Source organism: Chrysemys picta, chromosome 6 (genome assembly GCF_011386835.1).
Source record: "Chrysemys picta bellii isolate R12L10 chromosome 6, ASM1138683v2, whole genome shotgun sequence".
In the NCBI taxonomy this organism is placed as follows: domain Eukaryota; kingdom Metazoa; phylum Chordata; order Testudines; family Emydidae; genus Chrysemys; species Chrysemys picta.
In genome coordinates, this window is record NC_088796.1 from 30,530,093 (window position 1) to 30,552,621 (window position 22,529).

The 22,529-nt window shown below is 41.2% G+C and overlaps 1 long non-coding RNA gene across 1 annotated transcript in view; it reads left to right on the forward strand.

Moving 5' to 3' along the window:
* Positions 1 to 22,529, forward strand: part of LOC135984233 (uncharacterized) — a 78,198-nt gene that overhangs the window by 40,876 nt on the left and 14,793 nt on the right. The window contains exon 2 of the long non-coding RNA XR_010602159.1: positions 4,591 to 4,668. This is a non-coding gene — a long non-coding RNA (uncharacterized LOC135984233). The remainder of the gene's footprint in view (positions 1 to 4,590; positions 4,669 to 22,529) is intronic.

Below are 22,529 nucleotides of genomic sequence, written 5' to 3' on the forward strand. Positions count from 1 at the left end.
AAACAGTTTTTTTTCTATATAAAGAGGGAAGAAAATATGGTGGAAGATGCTGTCTCCAGGAAAGAGGGCTCTGACCTGCTGCCTCCGGGTAAGCCAGTGGCTAAATCTCCTGCAGCTTTGTAAGGGGGGAGGTGTGACCCTAAGAGCATCCCAGAACCAAAGACAAGGGGCTCACTAGTATCAATCAGGTAATGAGTTTCAGCTGGTATGGCCAATTTAATGTACCCCGACTCACAACGTTTATAATTTGTATCTAAAAGGAGTTATGTAATATGTCATTGGAAAACTAATAACTCACTGACCATTTTTATTCTTGCGAGATGTCTGTATGCAGTGTATTAAGAGTTATGGATATATGCTGAAATAATAACTAAAATGTGTTTAAACCAGGCATGTCAGGGGGAGTTAGTAAACAGGTCTGCCCTAGACAAAGGAATGTATAGTTGCTTCTCTGACCAGCCTGGTTGTCAGGCAGAGGCAATGAAGGTCCATTTACATATTTGGCAAGCAAAGCTATCAGGCTAACAAGTGGGGAGAGGAGACAGCTTCCAGCAGGGAAGAGAAACGTTATCTGGGCTATAAAGACGGAGGGTGTGAACCTCAAGTGATAAGCAATTAAATCAATTGATTGTATACAATATTACTGTATGATAAAAGTTAACCGAGAGACATGTTTTATGACAGCCTATGACACACTGGTGATTAATATTATAGTAAAATGCACATATTAACACTATATAAGAAATTATGGATATTCATTGATATTAGGCTTTAAAGGAGTGGTGGGCAACTTATGGGCCGCATGCGGCCCATGGGCCACAGGTTGCCCACCATTGCTTTAAAGCCTGTGTCCAAACAAAGGGAGAAACGGGTGTCTCTGAGACAGGAGGGAATATCTACCCATCTCCAATAAAATTAAGCAAGGTGTGACACAGGGCCAGAAAGGATTAAGCAATTTGCAGGCTAATTGACCCAGATTCTACCTTTAGAGACATATTAGTAGATAATGTTTGTGTTTTGTATATTTACATATATATTGTTCCAAATAGTTCCTGTCTATTGCTGTATTTTGTTAATTCAGAGATCAAAAGGAGATATTAACATTTAAATGAACTGTAAATATAGTGATATCACTGTCTTAATTTCTCTTTGAAGTTTGTGGTAAATCACCTGCAAATGGTGGAGATAGGCAATTGCCTTATGTTAATCCAGGTAGCTAATTACCGGTGAAATTTAAGAAATAGGTCTACTTCAAAGCTCTGATGATTGCCTATTGTTCACCCAAGGACTGCTCGCTGCAAAAGAACTATAAAGCAGACTCTTGTGTCCTGATCCTTATTATCTCAAATCTGCTTATGCTCCCCTGGGGGGGCACGAGCCACAAGATTGAGGTCTCCAGTTTCATTTGGATCACCTTGCTATAGGACATTGGACTGAACCTATAGACTAATTCTGAAAGAACTCTTTTCAACTCCAAAGCTCACCATGTTTACCATGAAACTGATCTCAGAGCTATTCTCATGTCTGTATGTATAATGATCTTTTAACCAATACTCTCTCTCTTGTCTTTTTTAATACATTTGAATGTAGTTGATAAGAATTGACTGCAAGCGAGTATTTGGGTAAGATCTGAAATACTCATTAACCTGGGAGATAATATGCCCAGTCCTTTGGGATTGGTAGAACTTTGTATATGATGAACAAGATTTTCAATAATCTTCATTATATTTGACTTGGCTGTCTGGGTGGAAGCCCAAGGCTGTGTTGCTGTGTTGTTGGCTTCTGGGTAATCAGTAAGGTATTGTAGAAGCTGTTTTGTTGCTAGCTTGGTGGATCTAAGTATTAGAATAACCAGTTTTGGCGATTGTCTGCCCCATTCTTTGCAGTTTGCCCTAATAGAGCAATCTCAGCGTAAGCCCCTGGGATCCTGGTCACACAATGTCTGACCAAAAACAATAGAAGCCCCATTTACATTCCAATTAGCAGGTGGATGGGAAACCCACAGGAAAGGAATACCAGCATGAGGTCATCCTGCCTCCTGAACTTTGGCAGTTATAAGCAAGGACAGAAGCCATCTTTGGAACCCATCACTAGACAGACACAAGGGAAAAGAACTCTTCTTTCAAGCTGAGAAAGATAACTCCTTCAACCAAGGGGATAGGGTGTGGGGTTAAGTCACTGGGAATTGAAAGTAGGTGCCTGTATCCTGCTAGATTAAGTTTCAATCTTTTAGATGCATGTCTTCACTTTTATTGGCTTGTAACCATCTTTACTGTTATTTCTTTTACTTGGTATCGCTTAACCTATGTCTGGTGTTAATAAATTTGTTTTATTTTTACTATAAAACAACTCAGTGCTGTGTTTAAAGGGAAAAAGTGTGTTTGCTCCACTTAAATTAATAAGCTGTAATGTGCTTTTTATAGGATCAACAAACCTTATTATTTCTCTGAATGCTCCAGGAAAAGAACCGGACGGCAGACACTGCAGAGAACATGGTTTGGGGAACATTCATGGTTGGGAGTGTGTTGGGGTCACCCTATGAGTAGTAACCAAGGCTGGTGGAAGCCAGGGTGAGGCTGCTGTGCTGTAGGTAGGCTTCTAGAGCCACAGTTGCTGATCCAGGGATGTACAGCACATAGACAATCAGGGTGTGACCTGCATGCTTGTCTGCTGGCTGCTGGTATCCAGGTTATGAGTCCCAGCAGCAGGGCATTTCAGGAACCCTGGGTTACAGGGAAGGTTGTGATACAACCCCTCACTGGTCTGGATTGCACCCCAGGATCCCATGACAATAGTATAGTAAACAAAGAGATATGATTTATCACTAAGTATCCATGAAAAGATGATCATATAAATACCTAGTAGCATGCCATAACATTTTTAGTTAAGCATGCAATGCTACATTTACATGCAAAATAGCATCTTCATGACTTGGCATGTATGGTGAGGGTGAGGTCACTCTGTAGACCTACAAAATGGCATGCTCCATGCAGTGTGACCTCACATGTACAGTGCATGAAAAGTTGCACACTATTTGCAAAGTTTACTATTTGCAAAGTATTCATATCTAGCTTAATTTGTTTAGCAAGTGTTCTGGCTTTCTGGCCAAGACTTTTCAAAATTGGGTACCTAACACTAGGAGCTAAAATCAACATTATGGCATCTCAGTAAGTGGCCAGATTTTCAAAAGTGTTGACTTAAGTAGTAGCTGCTGAATTTTCAGTACTTTGGAAAATCAGGTCATGTTTTGGTTTCCTTAAAGTGGACTTAGAAGCCCTACTTTAAGTATCCAGTTTGAATATCTTTGCCATTATGGTTTTAATGGTTTTGTTTTTACAAGTTTGTTGGACTATGGTTTTTGGTTTTTAATATTCAAGTCCAGTTCCAAAAAAAAAAAATTGTATTGGGATATTACTCATCTTTGCTGAGAAAGGCACCATTTTTGGACGACAATTTGTTCCTTGTGTTAGGAATTGTTTCTAACACAAGGAAAAAAAGTTGTTTGTGGGTTGAATCCTGCTCCCATATATACATGCCAAGTGTGAGCAATTGGATGCATCCCATCTTGTTTGTTTACACCATGAGTGTGACTTGTACAGAACTGATGTGTTGAATATATATAGTCAGTTTCTCCATCTTCCCCCACCACAAACAAAATACCTGTCTGAGTGCTGTCCTACCTACAAATTTGAGAGTTCAGAACTTAGCTAGATGAGTAAAATGTATTTAGATACTTGATTTGCTGTTTATGGAATTTTACTACATCTGGATAGGAGGATATTGGTAGTTAGAGACTATATTTAAGATATAGTTCATGCAAAATTTGATATGGTATTTTGATACGAAAATCCAGGGTATGACAGAAGGTTTTTGCTTTGGGATTTTTGTCTTAGCCTTCCATGATTTTGATGTATGTATGAAAGTTCATATTGTTGCCCTGTTCTATTACCTTCTCACTCTTCTTGGTCTCAACTTGAGAGCAGCACTCTTAAAAAAGAGGAAGATCTTGAGGATCAAAATGAGTGAATGTAAACTCTGGCCCTTCAATAATAAGCAAATTGGTTCTTGTAACTCCACTCTCTTGAGAAGAGAGTCTGCTGGAAGTGACAGCAGACGTGAAACAAAGACGAAGAACACAGATCGCCTTCTGGGAGCAAAACCTTTTTCTGTGTCCACCATAAAGTCCTGGGAGGGCAGCTGATATTCCAGGGCACATTTCTAGATGGGACTGAGTAGCCTCTATGAAAGGGGAGCAGATCAGCCCTATCATGGATGGTACCTTTACTATTACAGCTGGTTAGATTTTTTTTTTTAAATGGGGTTTTGAAGACCACAAAATTTTACATGGAAAAATGTATTTTTCATTAAAGGTTTGTGATAAATTTCTAAATGAAAAATTATATTTTTGAAATTTTTGTCTCTAAATTGTGGGAACAAACTACTTTATCACTTATTCTACTTGTTCGCCCCTGGAGAAAAGGGAGGGGGGATTTTTTTTTTAAGTGGAATTTTTTCCCACCAAAACAAAATGAAAATTGTAATATAAACATTTTGGTATGTTTTTTGCCCTTCCCCCCCCCCTTTGACCAGCTCCATTGACCAAGTAATGACTAACACGAAGAACCTATGCAGAACTTGGAAACAGGCTTCATTTTCCTTCTGTGAACTGTGAGTAACTAAATAAGGGCTGAGATCTCTACAGATACTGAGTATTACAACACGTACACACATGTGTGCATAATGCCAACACATATTCATACAACTATGGACACACTGTCCAGCATTAATGGAAACAAACACTTAACAGATAAGTTTGAATGTTAAACGTTAACTCTGACCCCTCTGCTTATATCGTAATGTTTTTGTTTTATTTTTGTATAAATTTAATAATGAATAATAATTAATAATTAATATGGTTTCTTTCTATATAATTATGTAGGGATATAATGTGACAGACCCTGGGTATGAAGCGGGGAAGGACCGGGAGTCTTCTTAATTTATAGCATTCATTCAAGGACCCAGTCATATTAGTGGTCCCTGTACACCCTCCAAGCAAATGGATTGCTCCCTCCCAGTGCTCCCTAGGGATACCAGCCACTCCAAAGAGGTTACAGATGTGCATAGAGGATGCAGAGACATGTTTAGTGCCCTTCTCCACACTGGCCATGCTAAGTGTTGCCATAACATCTATGCTGCTGCCCCTGCATAGACTGAGTATCCCAGGAGGTGTTGTGCTTCCTGAGTGAGAATGCTGCATGTATCATCCCTGGGGCAGGGATACTCTGCATCTCCATAACTGAGGCCATAACTGGACACAATCTTCGCATATTATGTTTTCCCTACAATATAGCTTTTTATTGAAGTCCTAAACAAATCACACTAATGCTAATTTCCGGGTAATACAATGCATAATATAATCTAACCTGGCATTTCTTCAAACACCTTGTATTCATTATTACAGACGATAGCTTCCATGCTGTACTGTTTGTTTAGTTACAGTTGTCACCAAAACCTACTTAACATATAGTTAATGTATGTATTTTACTAATACCAAGCTAACTCTTAAAAATGGAAGCTTAACCCAGCCACACATTTTTTCATATAACATTTCACAACATGCTCCATATGCCAACATAACAAGACACGTACCATTCATTTCTCCTGAAATTGTATATCCCAACTTTCTATGGGACTTAACTTCAGCAGTACAAACTTCACAATGCAATGTAATGGGCCTCTTCCTTCATCCAGACCCTGTGATGATATTTTGGACCTTGATTTAAAACAGAAGCATAAAAATATTTCAATTAGTTCAGTTTATTGTGTGAAAAATCTATTTGGATCAGAGCGATGTTGATTATGTGTGGAATGTTCTCACTCCTCTCCTTATTTCACATAAAGGGAGGCCCTTTGCAAGCAGGGAAAAAAATCAGAGTATCAGATACAGTGTAAATTGTAACCTAGACTCTGATCCTGCACCACACAGATGAACCTCTATATCCATGTGGCGCCTGCACTACAAGTTATATGATATTTACAGAGAGGGTCCTGGGCTATAAATTCCACAGTGCAGGGGCTGCTACTACACAAGTCTTCTGCACCCAGAAAACAGACATGACCAGAAAAAAATTGTAAATCAATCATATCATTTTATCTAAACTGTTGTTATATGATAGTAAATATACATTATTGATTGATAAGCTTGTGTAACCCTTTATAATGAATTATTCATTCCACTATATGAACTGTGTGTAAGGATATATAAGAACTGCTTGTTTGTGTTATTGCATATTTTATTAGACAAATAAATTATGTAAAGAGAGCATGTTTTAAGGCATGTACACCCGCAGGTCAGAGTTAAGGTTGAGCGTATTTGATAACTGTAGCTGCACAGGCCTTATTAAAGATAAGTCCAAGGGTGTGTCAAACTGGGCATGCAAAAGCAGAAGCCGTTCTTGAAAAGATTGGCCAAAGTTATCTGTTTAGGCCAGAGAGTCACTCATATGGCAGGGAACAGAACCCAGGAATTATATACTTGATGGGCAAACTTTCCACAACAAAACCTGAATCCATGCAAAATGTGGTCAGTTGCAGATTCCAACATGGAATCAAAAATAGACAAGTTTAATGTGCAACTTTTTGGACCCTGCAGACCTTTCAACAAAAGTCAAAGCAAAAATGATCGCCCTCTCCACGTACAGTGAAATTGCTCTTTTTAAGGCTGAGATGTTTTTGTAACAAAACTTGCCTTCTGGATTTTACAAACCCTCTTGAGCCCCAATCCTTATATACCTTTAGAAACTTCTTTGCAATACTTTGATCTTTGTCAAGTGACCAGCTTTGCTTCTAATCTTCACTGTATTGCGTTCAAATGAACAAAAATCTTATCAAACTCAAAGCAGGCAAAATCAATTATCTGAAACCACCAAAAAGTTTAGAAGGACCCAAATGACTCCAGCACAGAGTTTTTGTCTTGTCTTCCAGTTACCTGCTCTAACCTCTAAACATCCTCCCTTGTTTGAAAAAGGATAATGTACCTTTAGAAGACTTACAGAGTTAGCAGCAATATGAAAGGCTGTCTCCTTTGGAAAATAGCATTGTTTTAGTCAGCTATATTATTAAAGGCTGATTAATGGGAATGCCAGGGTGGGATTCAGGAATTGCCTTTGACAGGTCTGAAAGAGGATACTGGAACATTTCAAAAGCAAAGGAAAATATGCCTTGACAGATTAAAGAGCACGGTGTCATGCTTTACCTTCCTCAAACTACCCTTTATCAGATGGATTAATGTGTTACTACTATTTGAAAAGACAGACCAGTCCACGTGAGAGAAACAAAATAGCTCACTGAATCTGGTTTGACTTTAGTAGAGAAGGAATGGGAAACATTTATTTCCCTTGTCAGTAGGCTGAAAGAAATAGACATCTTCTGGCGTGTGCCTTTATCTTAAATTAGCTTCATTAATACAAGGATCAAGTGGGAAAGTTACAAAATAGATTCTATAGCAGGATGTTGCTCAGAAGAGTGGCCTCTGAATGGATTGCATTAAAAGAGAGATTGAAATGATACAACTGTGGGTTATATAATGTTGGTTCCTTTCCTAAAGCTTATTTGGCATTTGGATTGAAGACAATCACTTTTTTCATTGACTTTACTGGACCAAATGTCATTTGCTGCATGCCTCTAGATGCTGATCAGATTAAATGCCCTGGGAGTTTGACACCTTTCATGTGTCTGCAACACTGGGTGTTTATAGCTCTACTGACACAAAGGTAGAGTGGGCAAAGGAGCTTGGAAGGATTACATTTTCACTGGGTATTGTCTATTTCTTCCTCTAATCGCAAAATCATAGTCCCCATCCAACTGTGACCCCCATCCCATTAATGAGTGAAATGTACAGAGGGGGACGGTTAATAAATAGCATGACATGTTGTGATTGTGGGTCTTTTTTCTGTCACTCCTGTTTAGCAAATAATAGGATAATATTTTAAAACAGGATTGTCAAATATTATTTCCAAATCTGCTACAAATCTTGACTTCTACAGTCAGTACATTTTGAATAACTTAACTTTAATCTCTGGGGATCACTTAATTTTTTACATTAGTAGGAAATGTCACCAGAATTAATTTTTTTAGAAATAAACCTGACTATAATCCATCAAAATAATTAAAAAAATAATTGTAGATTAGGAAGGGGCTTTAATAGTCACCAGCTGAAGTGAAAGTGACAATTCACTTGACTGGCCAGAACTGCGCAATATGTGAATGATTGCCATTCAGATATACCAGGTTATGGAACATCAGTTTCAGTTCAGAGGAATACCTTGCAGAGCTGGATAATTTAGAGCTGATAGCATAAACTTTAAAGCTGAACTAGGATCCGTTTATGCTATTTACCTGATTTTGCGCAATACTTTAGACCTGCTTAAGTATTTTATTGCAAACAAATAATCTGATATCACTTTCTGTGGACAGACACCAATCTAAAACACTATCCATGTCATGGATATACTAATGGTATCAGCTCTGTTTGCTTTTTAGGTTCAAAAATGTTATTAAAGAAAACACTACATACATCGTGCAGTGCAACTGGGACAATGATGTCTGCACCTAATAAAGAGAAATGAAGCAAAGAAAAATAGGTCGGCAAAATCATATAAAACAAAATATAATCTTTCATTCTTCTCAGTCCACATGTCAAACTCCCACATGTCAATGCATGTTGTACACTCTGAAGTGGAACAGTGGGTAGCTCTTCATGTATAACCATGAAGAGGTGGAAGGAGTGAAGGGAAAACACAGATTTCTTTCCCCCCACAGTGTCAGACTCGAAGAACTGAGGTTTATTAATAATCTCTATATCAATTGTGGCCGCACAGGAGTTTAAGACTCCATTATGGTAGGCACTACAGAAACACATAGTAAGGAACAGTCCCCACCCAACAATTTTACAAACTAAACAGACAAACATTGGGATGGATACAAAGGTATAGAGGGATAAAGTGACTTGTCCCAGGTTACACAGTAATGAACAGAACCCTGACTTCCAATCTAGCCCTATCCACTGGTCCACACAAGGTCTCAGCTACAGATATTTAACCTGCTTTTTAAAGGACTTTGAGAAGCACGGAGAAAAAGTTCTGTGGCAGTGCTAAGTCGTTTGTGGTGGTGTTAACGATCCAAGCAGTCTCTTTTCTAGAAACACTAACCTCATCCTACCACAAAGACTGAATAGAGGTGTGTAGGAGAACGAATGTGGTGAGGTTATGAGCCAAGTGCAGATAATGATCTTCACCACAACTAAAAGAGCAATCAGAAAACAACTCTGCAGCCCCCTCTATCCGTTAAATGGGTATGCGATAGGGAATGGGGTGGGAAAGACAGCTTCAGGGATGGCTAAGAGAGAATCACCGGACAGCTGTGTAGCATAGCTTAACTTCACTGTAAAGACCAATATAGACATTTGGCTTGAGGGAAGGGGTGGTTCATGGATAGCAGGTACAGATGTCATTAGATGCTATTGAAGGACTTGCGGAAAGATTCTTGTTGAAACACAATATAGTTTAACAGGGGTATAGGCACAGTGTCCCATGTAACCTGAAATATTCATTATTGTTCCATCTGAGTCCTGAACTCCTCATACTGAAACAACAAAACGAATAGGACCCCTCTAGAGAAGTGTTGTTATAGTCTCTTTTGACACAAATTAAAGGAAGTTGTGTTCTGCATTTACTGTTTATCCTTATTTTTAAATATAGTTCAATCTTCTCAGTTCATTATCAGATGACCTCACAATTATTGTCCAGCACATATTACATAACTAACTACAGTGTATACAAATTTTCAGCCCTAGGGAGGACTTTGTTTTTCTGGAAATTTTTAAAATAATTGCCATTTGGGAGAATGAAGGTCAGTTTAGGAACTCAATTTTGAGAAATGATTTTTAATGCTCCTATATTTTTTAAAAAATTCTATTTGAAGATAAAGCTCCCCATTGTAACGATTATCATTTTGTCTTTGATATTTACATGGCAATGACTTGTAAATCTGTTAAAACTTCCTAGATAAATAAATAGATTAAAAACATAGCAGATCATTTGCAGATGCCTCTCTTTGCCTCTTGAGGGGCTTGTGTTCTTACTGAATTTAGCAGAGCTTGCAGGAGGAGTTCTTCTCCTCTTGTGTTTGATGCTAAGTGACCTCTGAATTGTTTTGTTTAATGCAAGGAGTTTTTTACAGTCCCATTAAGTGGTGATAAGGTTTACAATAGTTAAGACATTTGGACTTTGATATGGTACATATGCAAGACTCTCACCTCACAAATCAGCTGCCTGAATTGCTTAAGACAAGTTGGTCAAGGAGGTTATTTTACAGTCTACTCCTTGGACAGAGAGCTGGCAATCCTCCTAAATGTGAAATGGCTCTCAGTCTTTCAGAGAGTGTGTTGAAATATACTAGGGGAGCATGTGAGAGGACTGGGTGGCCCAGGAGAGAAAGGTAACAGAAGATGAAGTATTTCCTCTTTAAGTTGCTAGTTGAAATCCATTGCAGGTATATAGGACTTTATCTGAAGCCCATTGAAGGCAATACAAATCTTTCAGTTGATTTCAATAGGCGTTGATCCATAGTAAAAAGTGATTGAAAGTATAGCAATATAAAAGTTACATGGTGTCCTGTGTACACTGGATTGCCAGTCTATGTTGGTCTATGTGTATGGATCAGTCTAATTCACAGTGGGGCTAGAATCCACATCACAAAAAAACATGACTACACTTGGCACCCTCCTGTGGAAATTTTAGGGGTCATGCCAAGGGCCATATTTCCTCCATACCTACACCATGTAATCCTACTGAAGTTAGTGGAATTGAATGTGGGCAGAATTGAGCCCCAGGAATTGAACGGAAACTTGAACTATGCTCTTTCCTTGGGAAAAATTCTACATAATAATTTAATAAAAATTGATACCCCCATGGCAGAATTCCATAAAATGGTTTCAAAACAAAACAAACTACAGAAAGGAGAACATTCTATATTAAATGCAATAGGATTCTTAGTCTAAGGAACTCTGTTGGTTTCATTCCTACTGCATTTGATAGGACCTTTTCATAAGGCAGAACTTGTATTATCAGTGCCTATGCTGAACTTATTATGCCAGATCCTGAGGTCAGTTTGTTCTCAGTCCTTCCTCAGGAACAAAGCCACTGAATAAAACTCTAGGGCCAAATTGCCTCCACTTGAAACCATCCAGGGACAGGGAAAAGGAAGGATGGAATCTCTGAGCGTCCCATTGTAGTTCCCAATGTCAGTCCATCAGATGTTCTCCCCTCTTGGAACAGATGGGGGTTCGCTGCTATTGTGCCATTGTCCTGATAGTACCAGATGCAGCCAGTCTCAATGGTTCCTCCATCCCTTCTTCTTTCCCCGACCCTCCTACACTCTCAATTGTGTTATAGAATTGCAGAGTTTAAGGTGAGAAGGAAGCAACATGGGCCACCAATGTCACCCAGCCACCTACACACTAAAACCAACAGCTGAAATTAGAGCAAAATATTACAGTCCACAGGACACTAGATTATTATGTGCTACAGGCAGAGAATCGGAGGGACTGTGGGGCACCAGAGCCCAAGGCCCCTGCAATGGTGTGTGCTTCTGGAGAGAAGGAGGATAAGAGAGGATCTGCCATGGGTATCTTCAGAAAATGGGGAATAAGGAACACTGCAACAGATGTTATGTTTGTTTAAAGAAATGAAGGAGAGGGGATTTGGCTGAGGCTTTAACCCTCACTACCCTGAGCCATTTGATCCTCCTTTGGATTGAAAATGCATGACCAGATTATCATAGGTTTGTAAGGAGCTCTTACTTCACAACGCTATTCTACGGGGCAATATCAAGGTGTATATGATAGCATGGGAACAGGGTTCAAAGCAGAAAAATTATCTTATAAAAAACAAATTACAGACATGTTAAAAATATAACAAATGAGATTGCCTCAGTGGACAGAATATGGGAAAATGACAGGAAAATTAATAAGAAACAAAAGGTTTGAATTGTGGTCACCCAGATACAATTTCAGAGAAGTTTCAGAATTTTTCAGACCATGTGCCACAAAGACATTTCAACTTAGCATGTTGATTAGTTCTTCCCTGGAAAACTTGAATTTTGATGTGCTGTAAAAGAAGAAAATGGAAATATTTAAAGCTGAATTAGAATCATTAAAGAATTGACAAGAAAGAAGCCTGCTAGATCTTCCAGTGGTTTTAGTGCATTTATATGGTCTAATCTGCTCAAGTTGCCTTTATATATTATAGGAACTCTTCTTTTGAGCATGGTGGTATTTGCTATTACCCATGTATATGTTACACACACACACACCTTTTTATATATATATATATATATATCATATACATGGGTAATAGCAGATACCACCATGCTCAAAAGAAGATATATATGGTGAATGGTTTAGTTTCCTATAGACCACCATTTTGCCTAATGCTACTCTATACAATTTAACAAAAGTATTAGAAATAAGACCTTGTTATGCAAAACTCAGCTAAGCGGGATCTAATGATGTGTGTTCGATCAAGGCCCAGATCCTGCAATGAATTGTTAGCAGCCACCCCCCTGTATCTGTGCAGCACCCCATTGATATCGGGGAGGTTCAGTACAAGCAAAGGAGTTTGCCCACATGCTTCTCTGCAGAATTGAGGCCCTGTGTATAGGAGTTTGTTGTGGGGTAGAGAGAGGCCCCACACTGGCAAAGTGTCAAGGAGAGCCTATAGGTCCAGCTAGCCCTGCCCCACTCATGGCTGGCGCGTAAAAGAGGCTTGGGGAGGCTAAGCCTCCCCAGAAGAAGCTGGCCATGCAGGGGACAAGAAATGCTGGATGTGGGTGTGGATCACCTCCCTTTGGAGGTGCACTGGCCCACTGCCTTTAGAGTGCTGTCGCCGGAAGCTCCTGAGAAAGGGGGGCGGGGGGCACCGGCTCCCCGACTGTGGCCCTGCCTGCACTCTGCCCCGAGGCCCCACCTCCACTCTGCCTCTTCACCTGAGGCCCACTGCTCACTCCTCTCTGTTCCCTCTCCCCATCGCTTGCCATTAAGGCAAGACAAAAATGGGAGGGCATAGCTCCCTGACCCCCCTGTTCCGCTACCCCTTAGCTGAGATGCTCCAGCATCAGCACGCACAGCAGGAGGAGGAGTCTCATAGCTAGGCCAGCCAGTGAGAGGCTGTGTGTGCTGATTCCGGAGCAACTCAGATAAGGGGCGCCAGAACAGGGGTGGCCACGGGGCCATTTCCCTCTAATTTTTTAACTTGATGTAAAGGCAATGGGGAGGAAGGGGCAGAGAGGAGAGAACGGGGGCAGGGAGGCTTTGGGGGAAAGAAGGGAGCGTGGGCTGGAAGAGGCGTAGAGAGGGCCATGCCTCGGGGAAGAAGCCGAGTGGGGGAGGGGGGGGGCAGGGGCCATGGCCCTGGTCCCAATGGCTTCCCCACTTCTAGGGAGCTTCTGGCACTCATGTAAGCTTCCTAAAGGGAAGAGTCATGCACCATCTATCTGCAAGCAATGCCAACTCTGGAGGGGGAATAAACTGAGATAACTTGACTCCATTCAGGGCTGATTGGCCAGGGAGGAGAATGGAGCTCTGCCTCTCTGCCTGAAGGGAGATTTGCCTGCAGAGCTGCTGAGAGACGGACCCATTAGCTGGAGTAGCCCCTAGGGAGGATCAGTTAAACCCCAAGGAGTGAGCGACACACAAATCATTTTGGGGCTAAGACTCTTCAAACTACCCCTCCCTCCAAAGGGAATCAAACTGAAGGAACAATTAGTGGATGGGAGTGTCCCTCAGCGGACACCAGAAGGAGAGACTTCTTTTATTTTGGGAGACCTGTGGTAGCACTGGGGCACCTAGAAGACTGACAAGGCAGAGACGCTCCAGACACATCACTATAGGGCTCTTGGGAGTTTTAACTCAGCCCATTCAACTCCTGAATTGTACCTGGTCTAATTACTTGGTGCTGCAAAAGCATTGACCACTGTGGGTTGGGATATTTTCCTAGGACACGTGAAGTCTCAAAAAGTCCTATGGTGTGGAAGCTGGTCAACTGAATTTACACTTGAAGATAAAGAGAAGCTAAAGATAACAATTTCAAAAGAGCGTGGAATGGTTCCAAGTTTTAAGGCCTATGCTTATATATAATCCCTAAAGCAGGTGATATTTATAGAGATTTGCTTTTATAGCTGGCTATTGCCCCTGTGCTATGAATATCTTTATAAAACTAGGGTGTTCTTCCTAGTGCATTCTATATATCTTTATATAGGCTTCCTTATGAAGGCTTTATTGCCAGACCTCATTAATGTTTAGAAAGAGTATACCACAGAATCACAAATGGGATAGATATACAAGGTGCTGGAGAGAAGACATGTAACAGTGAAGATTTTTGAGTTGTGATCCACAAAAAAGCTGCTTTCTCAGTTATTATGCACTTGATGTAATAGACTGAAACTAGTTGCAGAGGTCAACTATCACTCCAGCCATATTGAATTTTATTAAATCTTATCTAGTTTTATCAAACTGGAGCTACGGATGTGGAGAGAGAGGAATTCTCACACAGTTAGTGGTTTTGCCTAAATCTCCAAACTCTATGGAAATGAACAAATGTTTATCTCTTTGAAATAACTGAAGAGCATCTAGTAATGCGTCTTAGATTAGACTAATTGGCCATTCTTCCAAAAGGTCATTTATCTGGTTATTAAAACGAAACTGAATGAACTACTGCTGTTTGCAGTTTATTGTGGAATAATGTTGTTCTAGGAAGCAAGACAAGACTCCCACTATAGATGATAAATGTGCTTAGAAAAAACAAAACAAAAATCTAAAGAGCCTTTCCATGGAAAAAGTGTCACTGTAGTTTAGAGTCAGATGGGGTAACTATTTAACAATATGGTTACTCGTTTATTATATTTTATGGCCCTTCTAATCCCAAATTTTTGCAGCTAGGCAGTCTGAGAAATTTTAATTGGCTCTATGCTTTTGCAAGTTGGGTGGTATGTTTATGTTCTATACTCCATGGAAAAATGTTGCCAGAGATTGACATACCTAATGATATTCTGTTGTGAGGACTCAGTCTTTGGGCTGGCCTCATCTAGTTTACTTGTATGTCGGAATATGATAAGGATTAGTTGGGAAATACAAACCCTTTGATATTTAAGGGGAACCCTCCTTGGCCACCACCATCTCATACAAGGTTGGTCTTTCAAGAGTATCTGAGTGATAGGGAAGATAGATGCTGTCTCTGAGAGGGAGAAAGAGGTATCAGGGAAGTGGTATAGATTTTATACATGCCTATTCTTCTGATCCTGGCATTAGGGCCCTAGAATGGAGTTCCATGAACAGGGTGAGCTGGAACTCTCTTCTCCTCTCAGTAACGAAGTACAAAGCTGATTGTCGGTAGCTCCCACTCAATCTCTTTCAGATCCAGGAGTGAAGAGTAGCCTATTATGGCAGCTGCATTCACATCCTTAGTTACCAGAAAGCCTTGATGGTTTGTATAAACATCACCTTTTCCACAAAGCAGAGACACAGACCTGGAGGAGGGAGATTGACTAGGCAGTCTACTCTGGAAGGAGCAGACAAGTAAGCCCATTTTTCTCATGCTTTATTTTGTACTTTCTTTGTAATGAAGTTGGGGCAGGCACCTCCAAAGTGTGTCTGGAACAGCCGCAACATCCTGTGTGGTTTGTTCTCTTTGGGGAAGGTTACAATAAAGTTAGCTCATCTTTTCTGCTAACAGGTTCCAAGGACTTACTCTTTTGCTGGTTGGCCCATGACAAGTGGTGTGGTCATCATGAGTGTGAATCCCACTTTGCCTAGTGGGGCAAGTGGAGGATTTGATTAAATATATTGCTTAGCAGCAGCAAGCCCAGGTTGCTGCACATCAGGGGTTTATGAGGGAAGATCTGGTTGGACAGAGCAAGTAACACTGAGCATGCTGAGGCATGGCTAGAAAATGGAAGGGCAGAGAATTTCACATGGGCACACAACTCCAGTTGGAAGCAAGTGAAAATGAGCCAGCTGGATCTTATGAGAACATTGGAGCTTTTGAGCCCATGGTCAGATCATGGTCCATCTTGCCCAACTATCCTCTCTCTGACAGTGGCTCCTCCTCAAAGGAGGAGCTTTGAGCAATGGTCCAGTGGGTTCCATGGCAGATAGGGAAGAGAGTAATAAATTGTGGCCTGATTCTGTTTCCTTTAAACTCAATGGCAGTTCTACCTCTGACCTCAGTGGCAGCAGAATGAATCCCAATGCTACTGAGACAAGACTGTGAAGATAAAAAAGCAGGTGTCAGTGCTTTGAGGAAGGAGGTTTGAGTATCTTGCAATGTGGGATTTTTGCTCCTGTTGCTGTCAGTGTCAGTTGCCATGAGGGATATGGGGTGGTCTAGTGGCTGCTGTTTTATGTATTATACAGGTAAACTTCAGGGTACACCCATACATAACAATGGAGTACGTTATGTAATGCCATAAAATAGCTACAGTAAGATATGCAATGCAGCTAAGTTGAAGGTGTGGGGAGAATTGTGTGTGAATCTGTGTCTGTACTTATGTACAGACCTGGAGTGGGTTGCAGAGCTAGCAGGCCTCATTGACCAGGCTTTGTCTTGGGCCCTGGGTCCAGCCCACGTTAAACCAGGTACGTCCCTGATTGGTTTGTTCCCCTTATCTTGGGATGCTACTGTGCTGAGTTGTCCCCTGAAGCCCAGGCAGGAACTGCTTCCTGTGGTGCAGTGAGATGGATTCATTTCCTGTGCTGTTTGCTGCCCTGGATCCTTAGGTATTCTGGGCCTCTGTCCTCACCTTTTTTCCCCATAGAGCCCATAGAAATGCCTCCATTAGGCTTCTTTATCTCCCACATCATCTCCCCAGATGCATGCTACAAGAGTGGCCTTTTCTCTTCCTCCCCACCTCCACAGCCACAGGAATGGCTCCTCTTTGGGAACTCAGAGAAAGATACATGTGGCAGACTAGGTGTCCATGGTTGGCTGGCTGGCTGAGGTAGACATAAGTGAAGGAATGAATAAATGGTTATCTGAGGAAGTGGAAGGAGGTGAGAAGGAGAGAGTTGGTGGAAAAGAAGGGATAGAATGGGGAGAACTGGGAAACAGCAATAAGGAAATATAACCCGCATCATGTGATCTGCAGGTCATCCCAACTTTATGCTAATTTAAAACTCATTCACTCAAGACATTCTTCATTATTTATTATTATCGTGGTAGCACCTAGAGTTCCTGGCACCATTGTGATAGGCACTCTACAAACATAACAAGATGATACTCTCTGCCCCAAAGATCTTCTGATCTAAGTAATGCCATGTACTTTGTGCGCGTGTTCCCCCACACTCCTGGGCTGCTCAGTAAACATTGCTTGGGCTGCTTGAGTCTGCCAGTCCAGCTCTGCATATGTAAATAATGAGAAATGACGGTGTTTAAGCACTATAGTGAATGAGAATTAACAGAGCTTCCCATAAATACAATGATCAATTATTGTTCTAGGGCAGATAATTATACAATACGTGTGGTTTATGCAGTAGCAGATTTTTTTTTTTTTTTGGTTGATGATTCATAATGGGAACCAGAAATTGGCTCCTACAGTTAATACTGAAAAATATGTCAATATAAGTAATTAAATGAGGTGAAAGATTAGTAAATAGTTTATGAGAGCAATTCATTATTCAACTGGTTATTACTCAGCAACTCTTTCCCCTCTGCCTCAGTGTTGCTGTATAAATTGTGTGTGAAACTGCACAATATCTGTCCTGTTATTGTTTGACTTTATCTCACGTATGACTACAATAATGTCTTTGTTTCCATCAGATATTAAGCCTCAAACTTCAATAGACTGAAGTTGCTGAGAATGTCATGAAGATGAGCTTTTAATGCAGAGGTCATTGCAGTATTGCTGCCTGCCCATGGCAACTTTTGTTTCTTAGTTGCTTTTTCTAAATGGCAAAACAAATCTAGAAGGAATAATGCATGGGGAGGGGGGAGGGATTTACATTTTTAACTTCTGTCTTAATCCTATTCCTTCTCTTTCCTTTAGTTCAGTACTATACAGACTCAGAACACACTAAAAGAGGTGAAAAGGGCACGACATCATCACCAAACCTGAGGAATTTTTATAGTAACTAATCTATGAAAACCATAAACAGTTGACTCTCACATTTTATTTAAACTCTTGTAAAATGTGCCAAATTAAAGTTTGGGAGCTTTTATTTACAAAGGAGAAAAGAAAACTGATTCGCAATCCCAGTGGTTGAAGGGCTTAATATGTTGAGCCCAGTATTAAAATTACAAGTATAAAACCTAAGTTCAAAGCCTGGATGAGTGGTGATACTATGGGTTTATATTTCCATCTTGCTAATGGAACACCATTAAGTGCTCATTACAAGATACCAATATTGGATCAGCAGGCAATGTGGAGTTGAGAATTTCTCTAAGGATCCTACTTTTGAAGATATTCCTTTTGCACCAAGTAAGGGACAGTGATATTGTAAGAGAAATGCTCAAGTTTTGCATACAAATCAAAGCACCCCAAAACCACTAATCACTTTTGAAAATGGAGGCAAATATTTATCACCTCAGACCCCTCCCTCTGATTCAGCAGGCGTGGCAAAGAGATTTTGGGCAGGTGGGAGAAGTAACTTGCATGTGGCACCTTGAATAATTTCCAAATAGGAGGGCTTTTCAAGGAAGTAGATTTGTCTCAACCAGCTCTCAAATTTGTTCAGCTCTTTTTCTCTCCCTTCAATAGACCCTGGTCCTCCTTACTTATCATTGTCTATTGTAGGACATGCCCACTAGTTTACTAACTTTTCACTTTTGTGATGTTTCTACTTTCCCTAATACCTATTCTTCACAGGGTAATCTCTACTGAATGTTTTGCGGTAGTGATTGGGGTAGGGCAGCTAGTGGGCCCGTCCTCTCTAAAATCTTTTGGTCAGGTATTTTCTAGGGGTCATAGAGCCTGCCCACTTCCTACCCCTTTTTGCAGCAACAGGGCCAAATAGACTCTTCCAGTCCTGTTGCTGCTTTTAATAGTATTTCCTCTCCCTCCTTACCACCCCCCACACCCCGCTGCCCCGATATTGAGCCTGAATTTTTGTTTTCTTTTTTTTTTTTAAACTTCATCCCATTTCTCCTGGTAATTTCTCCTCAGAGCATCCAAAATAATTCCACTCTCCCCTTGATATCTATGCCCTATGGATCATTGTAAACAGTTAACATGTCCCCATTAGTCACCACTTGGTCGGTTTACAGCATGCATATTTAGTTTTTAAACTTTCAGTCAGTCTTTCTGGTTCTTTAGGCATGAGACCAATGACAGGATGATTTCAGCCACCAATGAAGTGTAATGATTACCCTGATATATGCTTCTTAGTTAAGGTAATTGTAATTGGCATGAACAATAAGGTCCTCGTGAAACAGGGGTTCTATATAAATTATGGGGAAACTGTCTCTTTAGCTGGGCTTTGCTAAGACATCACTGTGGAGGGCTTGCATAGCTGAGCTATGCTCCTTCTTTAGTCCTGCCCTCCAAGATTTTCATTATGCTGTAGTAGTGTCCACATGGAATGTTACTTCACAGTAAGATGGTACACTGTAGATTCACACCCTTGCTTGCTGTGCACCAACTTGCAGCATGTACAAGCCCTTAGTCTAAGAGCACAGATCAGTTCTGCAAGATGAGAATTTTCAAAGCCTGGATGGCCAAAAATGGCCATTTGGTGGGCTTTGTCTCCTCTGGATGGTCATGGCTTTTTCAAAAAAGGGGTGTAAGGTTACCACAGAAAGTCCCTCAGCACTGAGGGGTAGCAGGGAAGAAAGAAGTGGAATGGAATGTGTGGTTAAAAGCTTTGCTACGCCTCCAGAATTTTCAAGCGTCCAATGCAGCCCATCCTCTGCCTAAGACATAACTAACTGAAGTTGCACAAGCTGAGACCTCTCTTGCTGTCATAACCTTCCTCCATTCAAAACAGGCCTGGGAAAGGAGAAGGCTGAATGCATGTGATACTGACTCAGCCCTTTCCCAAATGATGCTGATCACAATATCTGTGAAAATTTGAATAACCTTGGCTAGTAACCTGCAGTCCCCTTCATGCTCTCACTTGCTTACTCCATTTAATCTTCTGTGCTCATCTTGGCACTTAAGTGTTTTTTATTTATTTAGGTTGCTTAATCTATAAAGTGAAGGTAACGAGCTAGCAAATATTATTGGTTCACCTGTTGTGGGCATCATGGAAGAAATGAATTTTTGAGGGGCATTTAAGAACCTGATCCAAAGCCTATTGAAATCAAAAGAAGGATTCCCAAAGATTTCAATACATTTTGGATCAGGCCCTAAATGGGAGAGAACTGTGATGTGGTGGACTAGAAGCAGCAAGGCTTTCCATGCATAAGAGGCAACATGAAAAAAGACATGGAGAGGCTCATGGAAGAAGCAAACAAATGGGGCATTGAGGCTGCTGTCCTGGGCAGAACAGCAGTGAGATGAAGAGACTACATCATTTAGCTAGTAACATTATTATTTCCACATATTTTCTGTATCTGTGGTATAGAGTTGATGTTAACACAGCAGATCTAACCTTCAGTGAATGGAACTACAAGCTCTACTGTTGCTCCAACAGGTATAAAATACATTTTGCAGTTTATTTTATTTTATTGAAAATAGGGTTAAGTTGATGTCAAAGTATTTGACCCTCTATAAGTCCCCTCACCCAGTCTGAAATTTTAGGGGCCTCCAGAAAAACATGACTTCCCCTAGTGTGTGAAACTGAAGGACCTCTGAAGGGCAGCTTCCCCACTTTCAGGCAGTAAGGCCTGGGAGTTAGGCACTTAAACACCTTTGAGGACCTGGGCCTAGGACTCCTCAGTTGTCTTTACTGTAAGACAACAAGCTTTTGACCTACAAAGAGCAGCAGATCGGTACGCCGTGCTGGACTGGACTGGCTTCCCCAGTGGTAATTTAAAGGGCCCAGGGCTCCAGCCACTGCGGGGAGCCCCGGGCCCTTTAAATCACCACTGGAGCTCCTGCAGCAGGGCTCGGGTGGGGATTTAAAGGGCCTGGAGCTTCGGCCACTGTGGGGAGCCCCGGGTCCTTTAAATTCCCGCCCAAGCCCTGCCGCCGCTACCCCAGCAGCAGCAGAGCTCCAGCGGCGCTTTAAAGGGCCTGGGGCTCCCCACAGTGGCAGGAGCACCAGGCCCTTTAAAGCGCCACTGAAGCCCTGCCGGAGCCCTGCTGCCCTGGCCTGTGCCCCGGGCCCTTTAATTCGCCCCTGAGCCCCCGGGCTCCCAGCTGCCTCTGCAGCTGGCAGCTCCAGGGTGTTTTAAAGGCTCTGGTGCTCCCAGCCACAGCTGGAGTCCCAGGGCCTTTTAATCTTGAAAGGCCCCGCCTTTTCCGGTTGAGGCCACACCCCCACTCAGGACTCCGGTGTACCGGTAAGTCCTTTAAGTTACTTTCACCCCTGAAAACTAGTCTCAAAGGAGGAAGCCAATGAGCAAACCAGGCAGCATTCTAGATTTCAGCTATTAACCTTATGTAATTTTTCAAAAGTTTTGGCTTTGCAGAGAAGCTGCGACCTCAACAGCTAGCACTGACTTCAGTGGCAGTTGCTGAGTACTCAGAACTTTTGAAAATCAGCCCACTTATTTGGGCTCCAAAATATGGTTCTAGGAGCCTACCTTCAGCACACAGTTTTGAAAATCTTGACCCAAGTCACCTGACTTTCAGTCCTAAGTTTTAACCGCAAAACCAGCATTTTTTTTAACAGACAACGTTTCTTGCATAAGTTGAAGGACCCTAAGCTGGAAAGCAATGATTAATATCACAGCATATATAAACAGCTGTGGCTGAGAACATAACCATAGCTTTGCCTCTGCTATCACAGAGCAGAGCCAATAAAATGCCATACTTTAGAATAAACCCATGCTAGTATTATACTTGCTTTATTAAAGTTTTCAGCAAGCCTTTAATGTTGTTACAGAAGGATATTACTTTTCTTCAGACAAAATGTAAATGTTCTGTTGAAAAGGAGTGAAAACATGCTATAAGGTTATACGTTAAACAATTTTTGCATACTTCCAAGCGCTACGAGTTAATCTTATCTTAGCAAACCTGTGCCCCTACTAGGCTACGGAGCAGGATGTGAAATGTTTATACAAACCCCAGTTAAAAGAATTTCTAGGCTCAGTTCAAGAGTTTATACTTTCAAAGTTATTCCACTGGTGCATTCATCATGACCCATACAATTGCTTTGTCCAAGAACAGTGGCCTGCTAAACCCAGGGTTGAGAGTTCAATCCTGGACGGGGCCATTTAGGGATCTGGGGCAAAAAAAAACCTGTCAGGGACAGTATTTGGTCCTGCTAGTGAAGACAGGGGACTGGACTTGATGGCCTTTCAAGGTCCCTTTCAGCTCTATGAGATAGGTGGATCTCCATATATTATAATTCATTCATCCTTTTGAATCTCTGCACT